The following is a 17,750-nucleotide window of genomic DNA, read 5'->3' on the forward strand; positions in this document are numbered from 1 at the left end:
CAAGCTTTTAATAAATTTTTCCAAGCAGACATGCAATATGTACACACAAGTAACATACAAAATATGTAATGTAGAGGACAGAACAATAAAGCAATTTCTGTTATGCTCAGTTCGATTGTCCCCAAAGACCACCAAGGAGCCGATACCACTGTAAAATGCAAAAGAATTTTTATTACAGGTCCGGGCCTGGGCTCTCAACTATCACCGACACAGCAGATTTGAATTGAGAGCCCCCGCCTCTTCAGTTAACAGGGTTTTTATAGGGTTTTCAGACATTCTATACATTATAGTACCATTTAGCAAATCATCTCATCCCGCAGGAAATTTAAAGGACATCTCTTAGAATTGATTAGTGCATCCAGTGGTGGGAATGGACCTAGTAAAGGTGGTTGAATGGCTTTGGGGTTGATGCCTTTTAAATTGATTGGCTAAAGTATAGGGTCCGAGCTGCTTGGGTGTAGTGCCAAACCACAGGGTCTCAGGATGTTATCAATCACCTTAACAGCCCAGAAAGTGTTACCGGAGAAATTGCAGGGTTCTTGTCTTCGCGCAAGAAAGAATTCAGGCGTGAGACAGAGAGTAGTGGGAGGTAAAATAGCAAGGTTTATTAAGAAGGAACATCTGTAAGGACGGATGGGCACCTCTCCAGACAGGACCTGAGAGAGAGTGCCCAGTCCCTCAGACTGGGGGAGGGGGGGGCTGCATGGGTGAGTGGAGAGTACACCTGGCCAGGCCAGGCCAGGCGGGCAACTCAGCAAAGATGCAGAGAGCTGAGCGCGCAGTCCAGTTGAGGCTGGGGGTTTTAAGGAGATGGGTCTTGCTTCCCCACCTCTGCTCCTCTTGGAACAAAGGGCTTTTTGGATGTAAATAGAAAAACTTCTCTTGAAGGTCTGAAACAAAGGACTTTATGGATGCAAATGTTATCAGACCTGAGGAAGGGAGCAGGGTGTTTGAGATGCAGATACTGGGCTGCACCTGGGAGATTGTGGAAGATTTATCAGGCAGGAAGCAGGAGGGGTGAGGGCCTCCACCTGGCAGGTTATCAGGTAAAAGGGGGCAGGGCAGGCAGGGCTTCCCCTGAAACATTGTTAGGATGACTTTGAGATGCAGATGCATATAGATGTCTTCTGTTTAGGCCTGTCACACACACATAAGCTCATAACTGACTTCCTACCTAACAAAAGGACACCAGGAACTTTAGGTATTTCTATGCTATCTGCTATTTGGCTGTTGCTAGGAGAGTTTATTGCAAGCAGAGTTCATTTATTTATTTTTAGGAGCTTCTGGCTCAGGGTTCAGGACCCAGTCAGGCCTAAGTTACAAAATGGAGGCCTATTTTAAAATAGTTGCACCTTGATCTAGGCTCAGGTCTCTCATTTCAGTAACAATGAATTTGTTGCCGGAGAAGCAAAGGGTCCTTGTCTTCACGCAAGAAAGAATTCAGGTCAGACAGAGTAGTGGAAAGCAAAATAGCAAGGTTTATTAGGATAGGGACATTCGTAAGAACTGATGGGCACCTCTCTAGACAGAACCTGAGAGAGTGTGCTGTTCACATTTAGGCTGAGGTTTTTAAGGGCATGGGTCCCGATTTTTCTCTCCCCCTCTCCTCCTTCTCTTCCTGAACAAAGGACTTGTTGGGTGTAAATACGAAAAATTCCTTTCTTAGTTTTTCCCCCTGAAGGTATCAGACGCTGGAAGGTCATCAGGATCCAGGCAGGATTTTGAAGTGCAAAATGCTAGGCTTCTGGAGCTTCCACAGTGGGTACTGGTCTTCAGGCCTTTCTCATACACACATAGACTCAATTTCTGACTTCCTACCTAACAGTCCCAGCCCTTCCCCCAAGAAAAGCTCCCAGGAAAATTCTGATAATATGGGGCAATAAAACCTCAGAGGCCCTAAGGGAAGCACCAGCAAATCTGGGGAGGAATTTGCTAATTTTCACATAACAAACTCTTCCACCAGGACTCTCCATCCTTTGTCCTGGAGGAGAGGGGGAGGTGGGTAAACAGATTTCCTTAAAAACCTAGGGAGTCCATACAAACTGCTGAGCTCAGCTCTCTGCTGAGCTTCCCACCTGGCCTGCCCTTCCTTTCTGACAGATGCCCTATCCCCAATAAAGCCTTATCACTGCTCTCTGTCTCACGCCTGAATTCTTTCTTGCATGAAGAACCCCATGGCTTCCACTGCCTTCCCTCCAGTAACAGTAATAGCTTTTTAAAATCTTAAACTGCTTTTTTAAAATTACCATTAATCTATTATAATTACTTCCTGCTCTTAGTAACCCGAGTTAGCCATATTTTTTTCTCAGTTGGAACTGTTGTGTCTGAGCAAGTGCAGAGGAGCACCACACATTGATAAAATTTGATGGTCCTTTATTGCTGGTGGTGGAACTAAAGAACTCTCAGCCCTGAAGCTCATAGCAACAGTGTCTATAAAGGCAAAAACCACAAGGGGAGGAGGGCAAATACATGGTTGCTAGGATTGGGGGAAGTACATGATTACTAGGGTCAAGCTGACCTAAAGCCTATGTGAAACCAATATCAATTACATTCCTGTCAATAGACAAATTACAATCTTAACATTAATCTAGGTGCAACCTATCTGTTTTAAGCTTGAGCAATCACGTTAGGGAGTCTCTATGTTCTGTCAAGTGGGATGCAATGTACTATTACCATCTAAGTTTTAGGCCATAGTTAGTCTCAGACCATAGTCTCACAGTGTGGGGTGCTTTCTCAAAATGGAGTCTCAGTGCTCTAAAATGGAGTCCCTACTATCAGGGTGTCTTCAGAACCTGTAGTCCATTGTTAAACTTTAGCATTATCTGTTTACAGAACCATGCCAAAGTACAGAATACAACAGACTTCACAGGGAGTCTTTGGAACCTAGAAGACACATATAAACACATAATCAACAATGTTTTAATTTCCATGAGCAGTTTGTTATTGCATTCTTTTAATGTTGCAAAACCTCTTATCTAGTCCATTGATCTTTTTTTTTTTTTAAAGATTTATTTATTTATTTGAAAGGCAGAGTTACAAAGAGGCTGAGACAGTGGGGTGGGTGTCTTCCATCCCCTGGTTCACTCCCTAAATGGCTGCAATGCCTGGAGCTGCATTGATCTGAAGCCAGGAACCTGGAGCTTCTTCCAGGTCTCCCACACAGATGCAGGGCCCAAGGACTTGGGCCATCCTCTACGGCTTTCCCAGGTCATAGCAGAGAGCTGGATCAGAAGTGGAGCAGCCAGGAGTTAAACTGGCATCCATATGGGATGCCGGCACTGTAGGCAGTGGCTTTACCCACTATGCCACAGCGCCAGTCCCAAGTCCATTGATTTTTAAGGTTTGTCAGAAAACCTGAATTTAAGAACATTTGTTAGAGTCTTTTCATAAATCAGATTGTATGCATTTAGAGAAGAATTCAAAACTGTGGATAACAACAAACTTTAAATAGCCATGGTTAAAATTACAAAACTCATTAACCAACAGGAAGAGGCACTTGCTTATCCCACAGAGTATTTTATTTTATTTTATCTTATTTTATTTTTTAAAGATTTATTTATTTATTTGAAAGTCAGAGTTACACAGAAAGAGGAGAGGCAGAGAGAGAGAGGTCTTTCATCCAGTGGTTCACTCCCCAGTTGGCTGCAACGGCCAGAGCTGCACCGATCCAATGCCAAGAACCAGGAGCTTCTTCCGGGTCTCCCACACAGGTGCAGGGGCCCAAGGACTTGGGCCATCTTCTACTGCTTTCCTAGGCTATAGCAGAGAGTTGGGTTGGAAGTAGAGCAGCTGGATCTTGAACTGGTTCCCATATGGGATGCTGGTGCCTCAGGCCAGGGCGTTAACCCACTTCGATACAGCACCAGCCCCTCCACACAGTATTTTAGAGAGCACTTGTAAGATTTTATAAACATTTATCCCTTTAATGCCTCTGAGCCTTTTTAATTAAGATAACCATCATAACTGATAACAACATAACAAGATATTAGACTTTCATAATTTTTGGACATTTGTTTCAGTAACATATTATCATAACAAAGTTTAGTACCACTTTACATCCTGACAGTACTTTTAATATAATTCAAATAGTCTAATTAGTGACTACCAGATGAGAGATATACCCTTTGATATCTCCAAGGGCCCAACTGGAGATACCAAAGTCCAAAGAATTTAGAACTTTTAAATTTTTTAGGATGCCTGTCAAAGATGCCAAGGGAACTTAAAATATCTAGTCAAAATAAAATTTAACATTGTGCAATAGTATCCATTTATTTAGTCAGGGTTATTTAACCAGTTAGAGATCAGGTTTGTTTACAGTTATAAATGAAATGGTTACTCAAATACTTTAAAATAAATAAATATCTAACAACAACTTTAACTCTTTTAAAACTCAGCTCTTTTTAAATAGAACCAGAAAAGAGTTTCTAGGATCTGACTAGGAAATTGACAGAGTACAACCAGTTAAGAAGAAAAGTATTAAAAGGAGATATTGCAGTCGTCCCCAAAACAGATTTTAAAACCTAAGATCATGTCTACTTTTAAGTATTTGTTAACATACTGATGTATATACTGACTTTGGACAGCCCTTTTCTTGACTGTTGAGGAACAGTTTTTTTTTTTTTTTCATACTATTTGAACTCTTTACTTAATATAGTTAATCATATTTGTATAAAGTTAATTGAAAATAGATCTTAGCAAAAAATAAAAGTGGGAATAGGAGAGGGAGAGGGAAGAGGGGTGGGAGAGTGGGTGGAAGGGCAAGTACAGTGGGAAGAATCACCATGTTCTTAAAGTAGTAATTATGAAATGTATGGAGCTTTCATTCCTGAAATAAAAGGGTTTGGGGTGGGAGACTTGAATACAATATATCAAAGAAATACCTGTACCACATGTTCATAGCAGCACTGTTTACACACAGTAGTCAAAACTTGGTAATGGGCAAGGTTGGTGTTCCCCGGCCAATGCCCCAAAATGTTACAGAAAGCTGGATGGGGGAAGTTCCCTTAGTTCATATGGGCACCAGAGGTTGAGTGGAGGATCAGAAGTTTATGAACATCGAAGGGCTCAGTAAAATTGCTTCCCAAGACTGAGCATCCAATCTAGGGTTCTTAGAATATTTACAGGGTCATCAGCACCAAGCCTCACCCTTTACAGCATTGGTGGGTTGGGTTGCAGCCTGCCTGATTCAGGACCACCCATGAGGAACTTGAGACCACATTTATGGGGAACTTGAACAGGGGGTTTACAGAGAATTGAAATCAGGACACCTTCCCAGACACGCAGACACCTATGAGGAACAGAGATTGGGGCTTCTGCCCAGACACATCAACACCTATGGGGAACTGGAATAGGGATTACAGAAAACAGAGATTAGGATATCTGCCCTCCTTAGAGGTCTGATTTTTCTCCCTTGTCTCTGGGGCCCACCTAATTTCCTCTTTAAAACAACTCCTAAGGTCTCCCAGGCTCTCACCTTTGCATCAGGACACTGCCTGCTACAGGGAAGCATCTTCTCTCTGGAAGGCAAGTGAGGCAAACCATGCGGACCTGAGCCAGGCTGAGTGACCTCCACTTCCTTAGTGGCCAGGGAAAAGCCATTTGCATCCCACTCAGCCCCGAGACTCAGCACAGGACACAGTGGGGAAGGGACAATGACACCTTCCTGTGGACACCCAGCAGGGACCAGTGATCCTGAAGCACAGGAGGGGGGGGCCAGGCAGGGTCCTGAGTGTCCACAGGGAGCTCTGGCCTCACAGTTGGGTCTCCCTCCTGGGCAGGGAGCAGCAACCTTTCCAGAAATGGAGAAAGGACAGTCCTAGAAAGGACTGGATGCCCGCAGTGGATGGCATAGCCCCCCTCAGCAGGATGTGACTCAACCATCAACCTGACTCCAGGGTCCAGGCCTGTGCACTGTGTCCTGTGTCCATCCCCTGGTTGTCCCCATGCCCCTTAGAGGGTCCCCACTGCTCCCTCTGCCTCTTCTGCACCCTAGCTGTGCATTCCAACTGTTCCATGGACTGTACCCTTCTACTTGTATTAGGGTCTGATTAGAGAAACAGATTATCAGACAGATGCTGACAGTGTGGGCTGGAAAGGTGCCAACTCAGAAGAGGAGACGGTGCCACTCGAGTGCAAGGATGTCTGCCAGAGTCACTTACTCCCCTTGCTCTGGGGAGGTCAGTCTCTGTTCTGCTGTGCCCTTCCACTGATGGGAAGAAGCGCACACACACTGTGCAATGTGCCTTACACAAAGTCAATCAATGTACATGTTAATGTAATTAAAAAAATGTTCCCCAGGAATGCTCAGAATAATGTTTGAACACTTTTAGCTGGGCACCATGGCCCAGCCCGAGTTGACACAGAAAATAAACCAGAGATGCTCACAAGCTTCCCCAGGGAGCCCATGAATGACAGGAAAGTGTAGCACCTGACACACACTCTCCTTATACTCTCCAGTAGAGAGAGGCGGTGCTCCTTGTATTATGACAGTAAGGGGGGTGCGGGGGGAAAGGGACGGACAGAGGCTTGGGCAGCAGCTTCTGAGAGGAGAGGACACCTCCCTGACACTTGCTTTAGCTCACAGCCAGAAGCTCTCCATGCTGGGCATTCTGGGCAGGAAATGTCTCTTCATGTAAACAAAAGCTCAGTGGTCTGAGGCTGGGGAAGAGGGGGCACATCTTCACTTGGGGATGAGGGGTTGAGTTCCTGTTCTAACCCCTGCAGATTCAACTTCACCTTGGCTGCCCGTGATGAAGAGACCCTGATTCGTTTTCATTTGGGAGGCAGAGAGACAGAAATGAACAGAAAAAGAAAAATGTGGGGATGGCCGGCGCCGTGGCTTAACAGGCTAATCCTCTGCCTTGCGGCGCCAGCACACCGGGTTCTAGTCCCTGTCAGGGCGCCGGATTCTATCCCGGTTGCCCCTCTTCCAGGCCAGCTCTCTGCTATGGCCCGGGAAGGCAGTGGAGGATGGCCCAAGTGCTTGGGCCCTGCACTTGCAAGGGAGACCAGGAGAAGTACCTGGCTCCTGGCTTCAGATCAGCGAGATGTGCCAGCCACAGTGGCCATTGGAGGGTGAACCAACGGCAAAAAGGAAGACCTTTCTCTCTGTCTCTCTCACTATCCTCTGCCTGTCAAAAAAAAAAAAAAAAAAAAAAGAAAAATGTGGGGTTGCCACTGTGGTGCAGCTGGTTAACGCCCTGGCCTAAACGCTGGCTTCCCATATGGGTGCCGGTTTGAGACCTGGCTGCTCCACTTCCAATCCAGCTCTCTGCTGTGGCCTGGGAAAGCAGTAGAAGATGGCCCAAGTCCTTGGGCCCCTGCACCTACATGGGAGACCTCAAGGAAGCTCCTGGCTCCTGGCATTGGATCAGTGCAGCTCCAGCCATTGCGGCCAATTGGGGAGTGAACCAGCGGATGGAAGACCCCCCCCCCTTCCTCTCCTCTCTCTGTGTAACTCTGCCTTTCAAATAAATAAATGAATCTTTAAAAAAGAAAAACACAAACAAAAACTCTCATCCACTGGTTCACTTCCCAAATTCCTACATTAGCCAAATCTAGAATGGACCAAAGCTAGGAGTCAGAAAGTCAGCCCAGGTATTCCAGTGGGTAGAAGGCCCAATTGCTTGACCCATCACCTGCTGCCTCCACAAATCTTCAGTAGCAGAAAGCCAGAATCAGGAACCAGAGCCAGGCCTCCAACCCAGGCACTACAATAAGGGACATGGGCATCTTAACCACCAAATGCTTGCCCCTGGTTCCTTTTAACCTTGAGGCTGAGTCCAGCTGGCATTAGTTTGCAAATTTTAATTAGACTTTAGTGAAAACTGAGCATGACTTTCAAAGCAAATAGAAACAGTAAATTTACTGCAGCTGGATAGCTTGGCGCACACATGATAGTTAACTCTGGCTCCTGAGCCAGCTCTGGGAGGACAGGGCCCCTCAACAAGACACAGAGACCTCTCAACTTACAGACATGAGGTCACCATGGTGAGGCTCATGGATTGAGCTCACTTCCCTATTAGTCTGAAATTCACTTTTATTTTCTCTGTATCAGGGCTAAAATCAAAATTAAGCTGACAGAAGAAGAAAGAAACAAAAAGGGGAGAGGAGAAAGAGGCAGCAAGGGAAACTTGTGAGACTTTATTCAGTTTAAGATATGGAATATAATTAAATTGGCAGGTACTAGTGCCATCTTACATGTTAAAGTGATCATATTAAGTGTGTAACTGATCTTATAGATAGGAGTTAAGTGTCAAAGGATCACATAAATAAGGCCAAGTGTCTGCTGATAACAATAGATAGTATTAAAAAGGAGAGAATGTTCCAACATGGGAAGCAGGCCACACAGCAGACTCATAGAATGATAAATTCTCTAAATAGCACTCTGGCCTCAGATCAGCTCTTAAGGCATTTGGATCTGGCTGAAAAGCCCAGGAGAGCATTTCAGGCATGGAAAGCCGATACTGCGGCAAAAAATGATCTACATGAAGGATCTCTGTGAGTGAGATCCCAGTGGAAGGAAGAAACCATCAAAGAAGGATGTACTTTTTTCTAAAGGGAGGAGAGAATTTCTATTTTGCTGTGGCCCTGTCTGAATACTGACGTAGTTTGTGGACTCAAAAGGCTTCCATAGCCTTGGCAGGTCATGACAAGAGCCTCAGTTGATCAGTGATATCATAAATAAGAGTGTCAATTGTTAAATCAACAACCAGAGTCACTGTGCACTTGCTCCCCATGTAGGAACTCTTTCCTTAATGTGTTTTACTATGAAAATTAACAGTAAAACTAGTACTCAAACAGTACTTTATACTTTGTGTGTCTGTGTGGGTGCAAACTGTTGAAATATTTACTTAGTAATGAGTTGGTCCTCTGTATATAAAGATAATTAAAAATGAATCTTAATGAAGAATTGGATGGGAGAGGTAGTAGGATGTGGGACAGGAGTGGGGGTGAACGGGTGGGTATGGGAGGAGGAACTGCTGTATTCCAAAAGCTGAGCCTATAAAATTTATATAAAATAAAAGCTTTCTAAAAAAATCTGGAATATACAACTTTCTGTACCTACAAGTCAATCATTCATTCCATAACAGTGTATTTCACTTAGCAAATCTCCTCTTACACTGTCTTGTGCACAGATGACCTATTTGCTTTGCTAATAAAATCCTTTCACTTTTTTCTTACTTCACTTAATGGTAAATTTAATAAAGAAGTCAGATATCATCATTTTCTGAAATCCAATCACAAGTTAATTTTTGCAGTTTATTTTCTGATTCCTATAACATTTTTAAAGAAGCAAAAGATGATCCAAGTTCTTAGGGCCCTGCCACATACATGCAGACCTAGATTGAGTTCCAAGCTCTTGAGTCCTGGCTCCCTGATTCAGCCCCAGCTGTTGTACTTGAAGAGTACTTAAGAAAATGGGCACTCACTTGCTTGATTTGTCTCCTTTCTCTCTGCCTCTCAAATGGGTAAAAAATAAAAATACTAAGCTTATTTTTAGTATTAAACATTTTGAGAACCCATGCATACTTTCTTCAGGCTTGCATTTACCACAAACATTTGGAAGACATTTCCAGTGATACATGAAACACTCTTGCACACATTAATTCACTTCATTTGTACTACAGCCTGGAAGGTGGGTGCTGTTATTATCTCAGTTTGGTTAAGTAAACGCAGCTCAAAGAGGTAGGTGGCTGCCGGAGCTCACAGGCCCAGTCGGGGTGGCACTGGAACTCAACCCAGCATTTCTGGCTCCACAGATCATGGTCTCTCGAGGATTCTTTCATGGTATAGTTGGTGAAGGAAATGCACTTTCTTTTTTTTCTTTTTTTGACAGGTTGAGTTATAGACAGTGAGAGAGAGAGAGACAGAGAGAAAGGTCTTCCTTCTGTTGGTTCACTCCCCAAATGGCCGATCCGAAGCCAGGAGCCAGGTGCTTTTTCCTGGTTTCCCATGCAGGTGCAGGAGCCCAAGCAGTTGGGCCATCCTCCACTGCCCTCCCAGGCCACAGCAGAGAGCTGGACTGGAAGAGGAGCAACCAGGACTAGAAATGCCGGCACTGCAGGCAGAGAATCAACCAAGTGAGCCATGGCGCTGGCTCCAGGAAATGTACTTTTAAATGCCATGTGACTGCTGTGTGGTGGGAGGTGGGGGAGGATGCCACAGCCAGCACCTCTCAGTGCATCTTAAACAATGATTTAACACCTGCACTCTCCCTTACTTGCAGTAACACTCACTCTTTCTCTGTATGTAATCTCTCAATGCCTGGGCTGCTCTGGAAACACAAACCCAGACACAGGATCCCCAAATGGTGCCCCTAGTGGGCAAATCCTCCCCTAATGGTTTTTGGGTAGGGATTTCCTTTACAGTGAATCACCTGTCTGGCCATTTAACTCTAATCTTTAATTTGTATTTCAAAAACAGTTCCAGTTATTTTAGAAGTCTTTAATTTAAAATGTGGTATATTCAGGGGCTAGTACTGTGGCATAGTGGGTAAAGCTGCCACCTGCAGCACCCCATCCCATATGGGTGCCAGTTTGAGTCCCAGCTGCTCTATTTCTGATCTAACTCCCTGCTAATGTGCCCGGGATAGCAGCAGCAGATGACCCAAGTGCTTGGGGCCCCACATCCACATAGGAGACCTGGAAGAAGTTCCTGGCTCCTGGCTTCAGAGTGGCTCAGCTCTGGCAACTGCGGCCATCTTGGGAGTGAATCAGCAGATGGAAGGTCTCTCTGTTTCTCCCTCTCTCTCTGTAACTGCCTTTCAAATAAACAAATAAATATTTTTAAAACATAAAATGCAGTAAAATCATAATAGAATACTATTCAGCCATAAAAAGGAACGAAATCCTGTCACTTGCAGTAAAGTTGATGGAACTGGAAGTCATTATGTTGAGTGAAATAAACCAGACAGAAAGACAAATACTACATGTTCTCCATTTTATGTGGGAGCTAAAACAAACAAACAAAAAATCATCAAACTGAACAATGTTGATTACTAGAGGCTGAGAATGGTGAGAGAAATAGTGGAAATTTGGATTAAAATTTAGGGGAAACAGAGTATGGTTCATTAATTGTGCCTTTTAACTTTTTTAATATATCCATCAAGTTTACATATTCTAAGCATTTGATGACATAGTTCTTTGTATTCTATTAATCGGTTTCTCTGGTAGACTACATACAATTGTTTCTTTCCTATTTATGCAATTTTATATTATCTATTATTTTGAAAGTCTGTATTGTGCTAAAACATACATACAATTTCCACCTCAATCATTTTAACTGTGTAACTAAATAGTGTTAATTATATTGATTGCTGCAAAACAAAATCTGTAGAACTGTTTTTAAGAGGTTTATTTATCCATCTTTTTTTTTTTTTGACAGGCAGAGTTAGTGAGAGAGAGAAAAAAGAGAGAGAGAGAAAGGTCTTCCTTTTCCGTTGGTTCATCCCCCAAATGGCCACCACGGCCAGCATGCTGTGCCGATCTGAAGCCAGGAGCCAAGTGCTTCCTCCTGGTCTCCCATGGGGGTGCAGGGCCCAAGCACTTGGGCCATCCTCCACTGCCCCCCCCCCGGGCCACAGCAGAGACCTGGACTGAAAGAGGAGCAACCGGGACAGAATCCAGTGCCCCAACCGGGACTAGAACCCAGGGTGCTGGTGCCACAGGCAGAGGATTAGCCAAGTGAGCCACGGTGCCAGCCTATTTATACATCTTATATCAACTGGTTCACTCCCCAAATGGCCACAACTACCTGGGCTGGGCCAGTGACCAGGAGCCGGGAGCCTCTTCTGGGTCTCCCACATGGGTGCAGGGGCCCAAGTACTTGGGCCATCTTCTGCTGCTTTCTCAGGTACATTAGCAGGGAGCTGGATTGGAAGTGGTGCAACTGGGACTCTAACTGGCACCCATATGGGATGCTGGCATCGCAGGCAGTGGCTTAACCTGTTATGCCACAGCATAGGCCCTGCAACTTTATATCCATTATACATCAATTCCTTCTCTGGCCTTCCTTCAGATCTCTTCAACCACCCTTTTAATTTGCTTATATTATTTTAACTACTTTATATATTTCATAACAGTTGAACCATACATTACTGTTTTGTCACTCACTGGTTTCACTTAATATAGTGTCCTTATCTATCTGTGGCATGTGAATGATTTCCCTCACTTAAAAGGCTGCATGATATTACACTGTATATTCCAAATTTCATTTGTCATTCATGCATTGTGGGCATTCAGGTTGTTTCTCCTCCTTGACTACTATGACTAATGCTGCAAAGAACATATATATTTCAAGAGGTCTTTGAGATTCAATTTGAATTATTTTGGATACATAGCTAGTAGTAGGATGTCAGAATCCTATGATAATTCTGTTATAACTTTTTTGGATGAGCCTCTGTACTATTACCCACAATGGCTGCATCATTTTACATTCCCACCACCCAGTGCACAAGGGTTCCAATCACTCTATATCCACACCCACTTGGTATTCTGTTATTTTCATAGTGACCATATTTTTAATTTTTTTAAAATTTATTTATTTGAAAGGCAGAGTAAGAGAGACTATCTGATGGTTCAGTCCCTAAATGGCTATAACTGAAGGGGCTGTACCAGGCTGAAGCCAGGAGCCAGGAACTCTATCTGGGTCTTCCATGTGAGTGACAGAGGCCCAAGTACTTGGCTCATCATCTGCTGCCTTTCCAGGTACATTAGCAGGGAGTGATATCAGAGGCAGAGCAGCCAGGACTCAAAATGGCACTCTGGCCGGCGTTGTGGCTTAACAGGCTAATCCTCCGCCTTGCGGCACCAGCACACCGGGTTCTAGTCCCGGTTGGGGCGCCGGATTCTATCCCGGTTGCCCCTCTTCCAGGCCAGCTCTCTGCTATGGCCCGGGAAGGCAGTGGAGGATGGCCCAAGTCCTTGGGCCCTGCACCCGCATGGGAGACCAGGAGAAGCACCTGGCTCCTGGCTTCAGATCAGCGAGATGCGAGCTGCCATTGGAGGGTAAACCAACGGCAAAAAGGAAAACCTTTCTCTCTCTCTCACTATCCACTCTGTAAAAAAAAAAAAGAAAAGAAAAAAAAAAGGAAAGAAAAAAAAGAAATAAAAAAACAGCACTCTGATATGGGATACCACTGTTCCAACCCATTGTACCATAATGCCAGGATAGTGGCCATCTTAATGTATGTGAGTTTGACCCACCAGTTAACCCATCGTCTGCAATGCCAGCATCCTATGGGGGTGCCGGTTCAAGTCCTGAATGCTCCACTTCTGATCTTGCTCCTTGCTAATATACGTGGGGAAGCAGCAGAAGATGGTTCAAGTGATCGGGCCCTTGTCACTCATGTGGAAGACTGGAAGGAGTTCCAGGCTCCCAGCTTCAGCCTGGCTCAGCCCTGACCATTGTAGTCATTTGAGGAATGAACCAGTAGATGGAAGATATCTCTCCCTGCCCCTCCCCTGTAACTCTGCCTTTCAAATAAATAAATATATATATTTTTTAATTTTTGACAGGCAGAGTGGACAGTGAGAGAGAGACAGAGAGAAAGGTCTTCCCTTTTGCTGTTGGTTCACCCTCCAATGGCCGCCGCATCCGGTGCACGGCGCTGATCCGAAGGCAGGAGCCAAGTGCTTATCCTGGTCTCCATGGGGTGCAGGGCCCAAGCACTTGGGAAAGAAATCTTTTTAAAATGTTATTTGAGGCAGAAGTTGTGGCACAATGGGTTAAGCTGTTGCTTGGGATGCCAGAGACTCCTGGTTCTGGTTTAGTTTTTACCATTGTTTCTATCATCTATCCATCTATCTATACCTCTTTTCCTCCTGCCCTTCCTTTCCCCCATCTTCCTCCTCACACCAATATTAGAATAGTCTATAGTGCATTTCTTGAACTGGTTTTCCTAATTATATTAAATCAGTTTATTTCAGGGCTGGCACTGTGGTGTTGTTGTGGGTAAAGCCGCCGCCTGCAATGCCAGCATCCCAAATGGGCACCAGTGCATGCCTCAGCTGCTCCACTTTCGATCCAGCTCTCTGCTGTGGCCTGGGAAAGCAGTAGAGGATGGCACAGGTCCTTGAGCCCCTGCACCCGGAATAGGAGACCCAGAGTAGGCTCCTGGCTCCTGGCTTTGGATCGGCATAGCTCCAGCTGTTGCAGGCAATTGGGGAGTGAACCAGGGGATGGAAGACTCTCTCTCTCTGCCTCTCCCCTCTCTGTGTAAATCTTTCAAATAAATAAATAAATCTTAAAAAAAAAAGTTACTTATATGAAATTTCTGTCAAATAAGGCTGCATTTAGGCATCCATCTCAGGATTGTTGGTAACTGGGCATGTTTCCTCATGCCTCCCTGTGTCACAAGGCCCAACTCATTCACATTCACCTCAATGGCAGTACCTTTGGTAATTACACCCAAAATTGTAAATAACAGGATGGTTTCTTTTTATACACCAATTATTGGTAGACAGAAGGTGGCTCTCACTTCTTAAAACACAAGCCCAGGGGGCCGGCGCTGTGGCATAGTGGATAAAGCCGCCACCTGCAGCACTGGCATCCCATATAGGCGCTGGTTCATGTCCGGCAGCTCCACCTCCAATACAGCTCTCTGCTGTGGCCTGGGAAAGTAGTAGTAGATGGCCCAAGATGGCCCCTGCACCCACATGAGAGACCTGGAAGAAGCTCCTGGCTCCTGGCTTCAGATCAGCTCAGCCTCGGCCATTGCAGTCATTTAGGGAGTGAACCAGTGGATGGAAGACCTCGTTCTCTCTGTCTGCCTCTGCCTCTCTGTAACTCTGCTTTCAAATAAATAAATCTTAAAAAAAAAAAAAAAGAGCAAACCAAACTACATTTAAAAAGAAACCTCAAGACCACTGGCCTAATGAATCTTTCATATTTAGGTGGTTTTCTTGTAAAGCCATCTCCAACAAAGCAAATTTTGGTAACCATCCTCCTCCAACGACTTCTTTTTCCTGTCCAAATAATTTTTAATTCTTGTGTTTCTCCCTGCGCACGAACTTTAGGCAGAGGGACTTCCCATTTTCCTGCCTTGTCTTTTCATTTTTGTTTAATCGTATTGGAAAGTACTTTGGTACCATCCCTCTCTGCCAGCAGATAGGCAGGTACTACTCCCTTGGGAGTCTTTTCACCATGTTTTCATCTGGTGTTTCTCTTCTCATGCACCTTGATAGCCTTTGTCATCTGTATTTTCTCAGCATGGCACTGCTTATGGTAGAGTTCAGCCTTCAGACTAATCCTCTTTTTTACTTTCTTTGAACGTTCATGAGCCTCCCGACTTTCCTCTAGGCTCTTCTGTTTTAAAGCTGCAAATCTGCTTAACAAATCCCCAGGCGCTCAGAGTATAGGAAGACGACATGGGGTGACAACACAAACTCACCAGCCAGAACAGGTGCACAAAGCTTCCCTTGTACAGACTAGATGCTTATATAGCCAGGGCTGCTTTCGTTCCGGGCGGGCAGGCACCGGCATTAGGCGGGCTCTTCAAACTTGCCGGGATGGCCTAAGTCAGAGGCGGGGTTGAGCTGCTTTTGAGGAAGACTGCAGGGTCTGGGAAGTTCCTCAGCGTAGTGGGAGTTGGGATCTGCGCTCACGTAGGCAAGGAACCCAAAAGCGGATCTAAAGCTTTTGCTCTTGCTCCCTCACAGAGTACGTTAATGGCCTCCACTCTGTGGAGAAGCCCAGGTTCTCAAAGACGCTACCAGGCCCATGTTTGATTCCTCCTACTCCGGCCTCGAGGCCAAATGCCTGAGCGAATCCGGAAGTGTCCGCGGATTATCCAGTGGAGAAAATGAAAAAGGAAGAGGTTCCTGCTGACATGAACGTGCCCCAGCACCGCAAGGCTGACCATGCGTCCCCCTTCTTCTGTGGCAAGAAGCCGAGACTCCAGGCTAGGCCGCGCTGCGCCGCTCGCGACGGTCTGTGACGTGCGCCGCTCGCCACGGCGTCTGTGACGTGCGCCCACGGCATCGGCGCCTGTGACGTGCGCCCACGGCGTCGGCGCCTGTGACGTGCGCCGCTCGCGTCTGCGTCTGTGACGTGCGCCCACGGCGTCGGCGTCTGTGACGTGCGCCGCTCGCCACGGCGTCTGTGGCGTGGGCCCACGGCGTCGGCGGCGCCGGCGTCTGTGACATTCCTCGAGGGCGCGCAGGCGGCCGGGCGTCGCCCCTTTGTCGGGTCGTGTGAGGGCGGGGTTTCCAGCCTTCCGGGGGCGAGAGCTTCCCGTTTCGGCGTCACCCTCGCCACGGCAGACCCCGCGTACGCCGGTGAGCCGACTTCCGGCAGGTGGCTGCGCCTCCCCTGCGGCTGGTGCGGCGCTGGTGTGGCGATCCGAAGGCGAGTCGTTCCTTTGCCTACACCTGCTTCCCCGAGACCTGTTACTCTGGTTTGTGTGCTCGCTCTTCCCTTCGTCTGTCTCTCAAATAAATAAAACTTATCCTCTTCCGATCCAGCTCTCTGCTGTGGCCTGGGAAAGCAGTAGAAGATGGCCCAAGTGCTTGGGACCCTGTATTGGCGTAGGAGACTCAGAAGAGGCTCCAGGCTCCTGGCTCCTGGCTTCGGATTGGTGCAGCTCTGGCAGTTGTGGCCATCTGGGGAGTGAACCAGTGGCTAGACGACCTTTCGCTCTCGCTCTCGCTCTCGCTCTGTGTGTGTGTGTGTAACTCTGACTTTAACAAATCTTTAGGAAAAAGAAAAAGAAAAAAGCTGTTCTTTGGCTGAAGGGTACAATTCTACTTTTTTAAAAAGAAAACCTTAAGCCACAATTATAATTAAGTTTAAAGGGGATTTTTGGCCGGTGCCGTGGCTCAACAGGCTAATTCTCCGCCTTACAGCGCCGGCACACCAGGTTCTAGTCCCGGTCAGGGCGCCGGATTCTGTCCCAGTTGCCCCTCTTCCAGGCCAGCTCTCTGCTGTGGCTAGGGAGTGCAGTGGAGGATGGCCCAGGTCCTTGGGCCCTGGCACCCGCATCGGAGACCAGGAGAAGCACCTGGCTCCTGTCTTCGGATCAGCGAGATGCGCCGGCCGCAGTAGCCATTGGAGGGTGAACCAACGGCAAAAGGAAGACCTTTCTCTGTCTCTCTCTCTCACTATCCACTCTGCCTGTCAAAAAAAAGGGGGGGGGGGATTTTTTTTTCAATGGGAACTTCGAGGCTTAGTTCTATAATGTATGTATTTTGCTATTATCAATAGTTTCCGAACAAGCATTTCGTCTTCCTTCAAATGAACTTTCAGTGACGTTGGCATCAAAATACCTTTCCTAAGGTATTTTTAGTATCTGTTTTCAGTTAGCTACAGTGTTGAAACAGTAAGGCAGTTTAATTTTGGGATGAAATAAAAAGATATTTTTCTTTAGTAGTCACAACCAGTGTTAAAGGATGTTTAGCATAATATATAAATAAAACTTTTAAAATCCTCAAAAATGTAAACTTTTTCCATACATATCTAAGGCATGTATCCCTGCCCTCATATCTTTTTCATTTTGTCTCTTAAACATGTGTATGATCCTTTTCAACCAGTCTTTTCTGTTGGTTAACATCCTAATAAATCTTCACAAACATGAGCATTTGCATTTTGAAAATCCACTTATATATCAATAATTATTATCTTCTCTCCATGGCTTAGCTCAGAAATTATATCCGAAATCATTAACAAATGCTTTTAAAAGTCATGCTTTAAATTATTTTATTTCTAATGCCTGCAATTTTTATTGTTTTGTATTCTATTTCCTAAAATAATCT

The sequence above is a fragment of the Lepus europaeus genome, chromosome 16 (genome assembly GCF_033115175.1).
Source record: "Lepus europaeus isolate LE1 chromosome 16, mLepTim1.pri, whole genome shotgun sequence".
NCBI classification, from domain to species: Eukaryota; Metazoa; Chordata; class Mammalia; order Lagomorpha; family Leporidae; genus Lepus; species Lepus europaeus.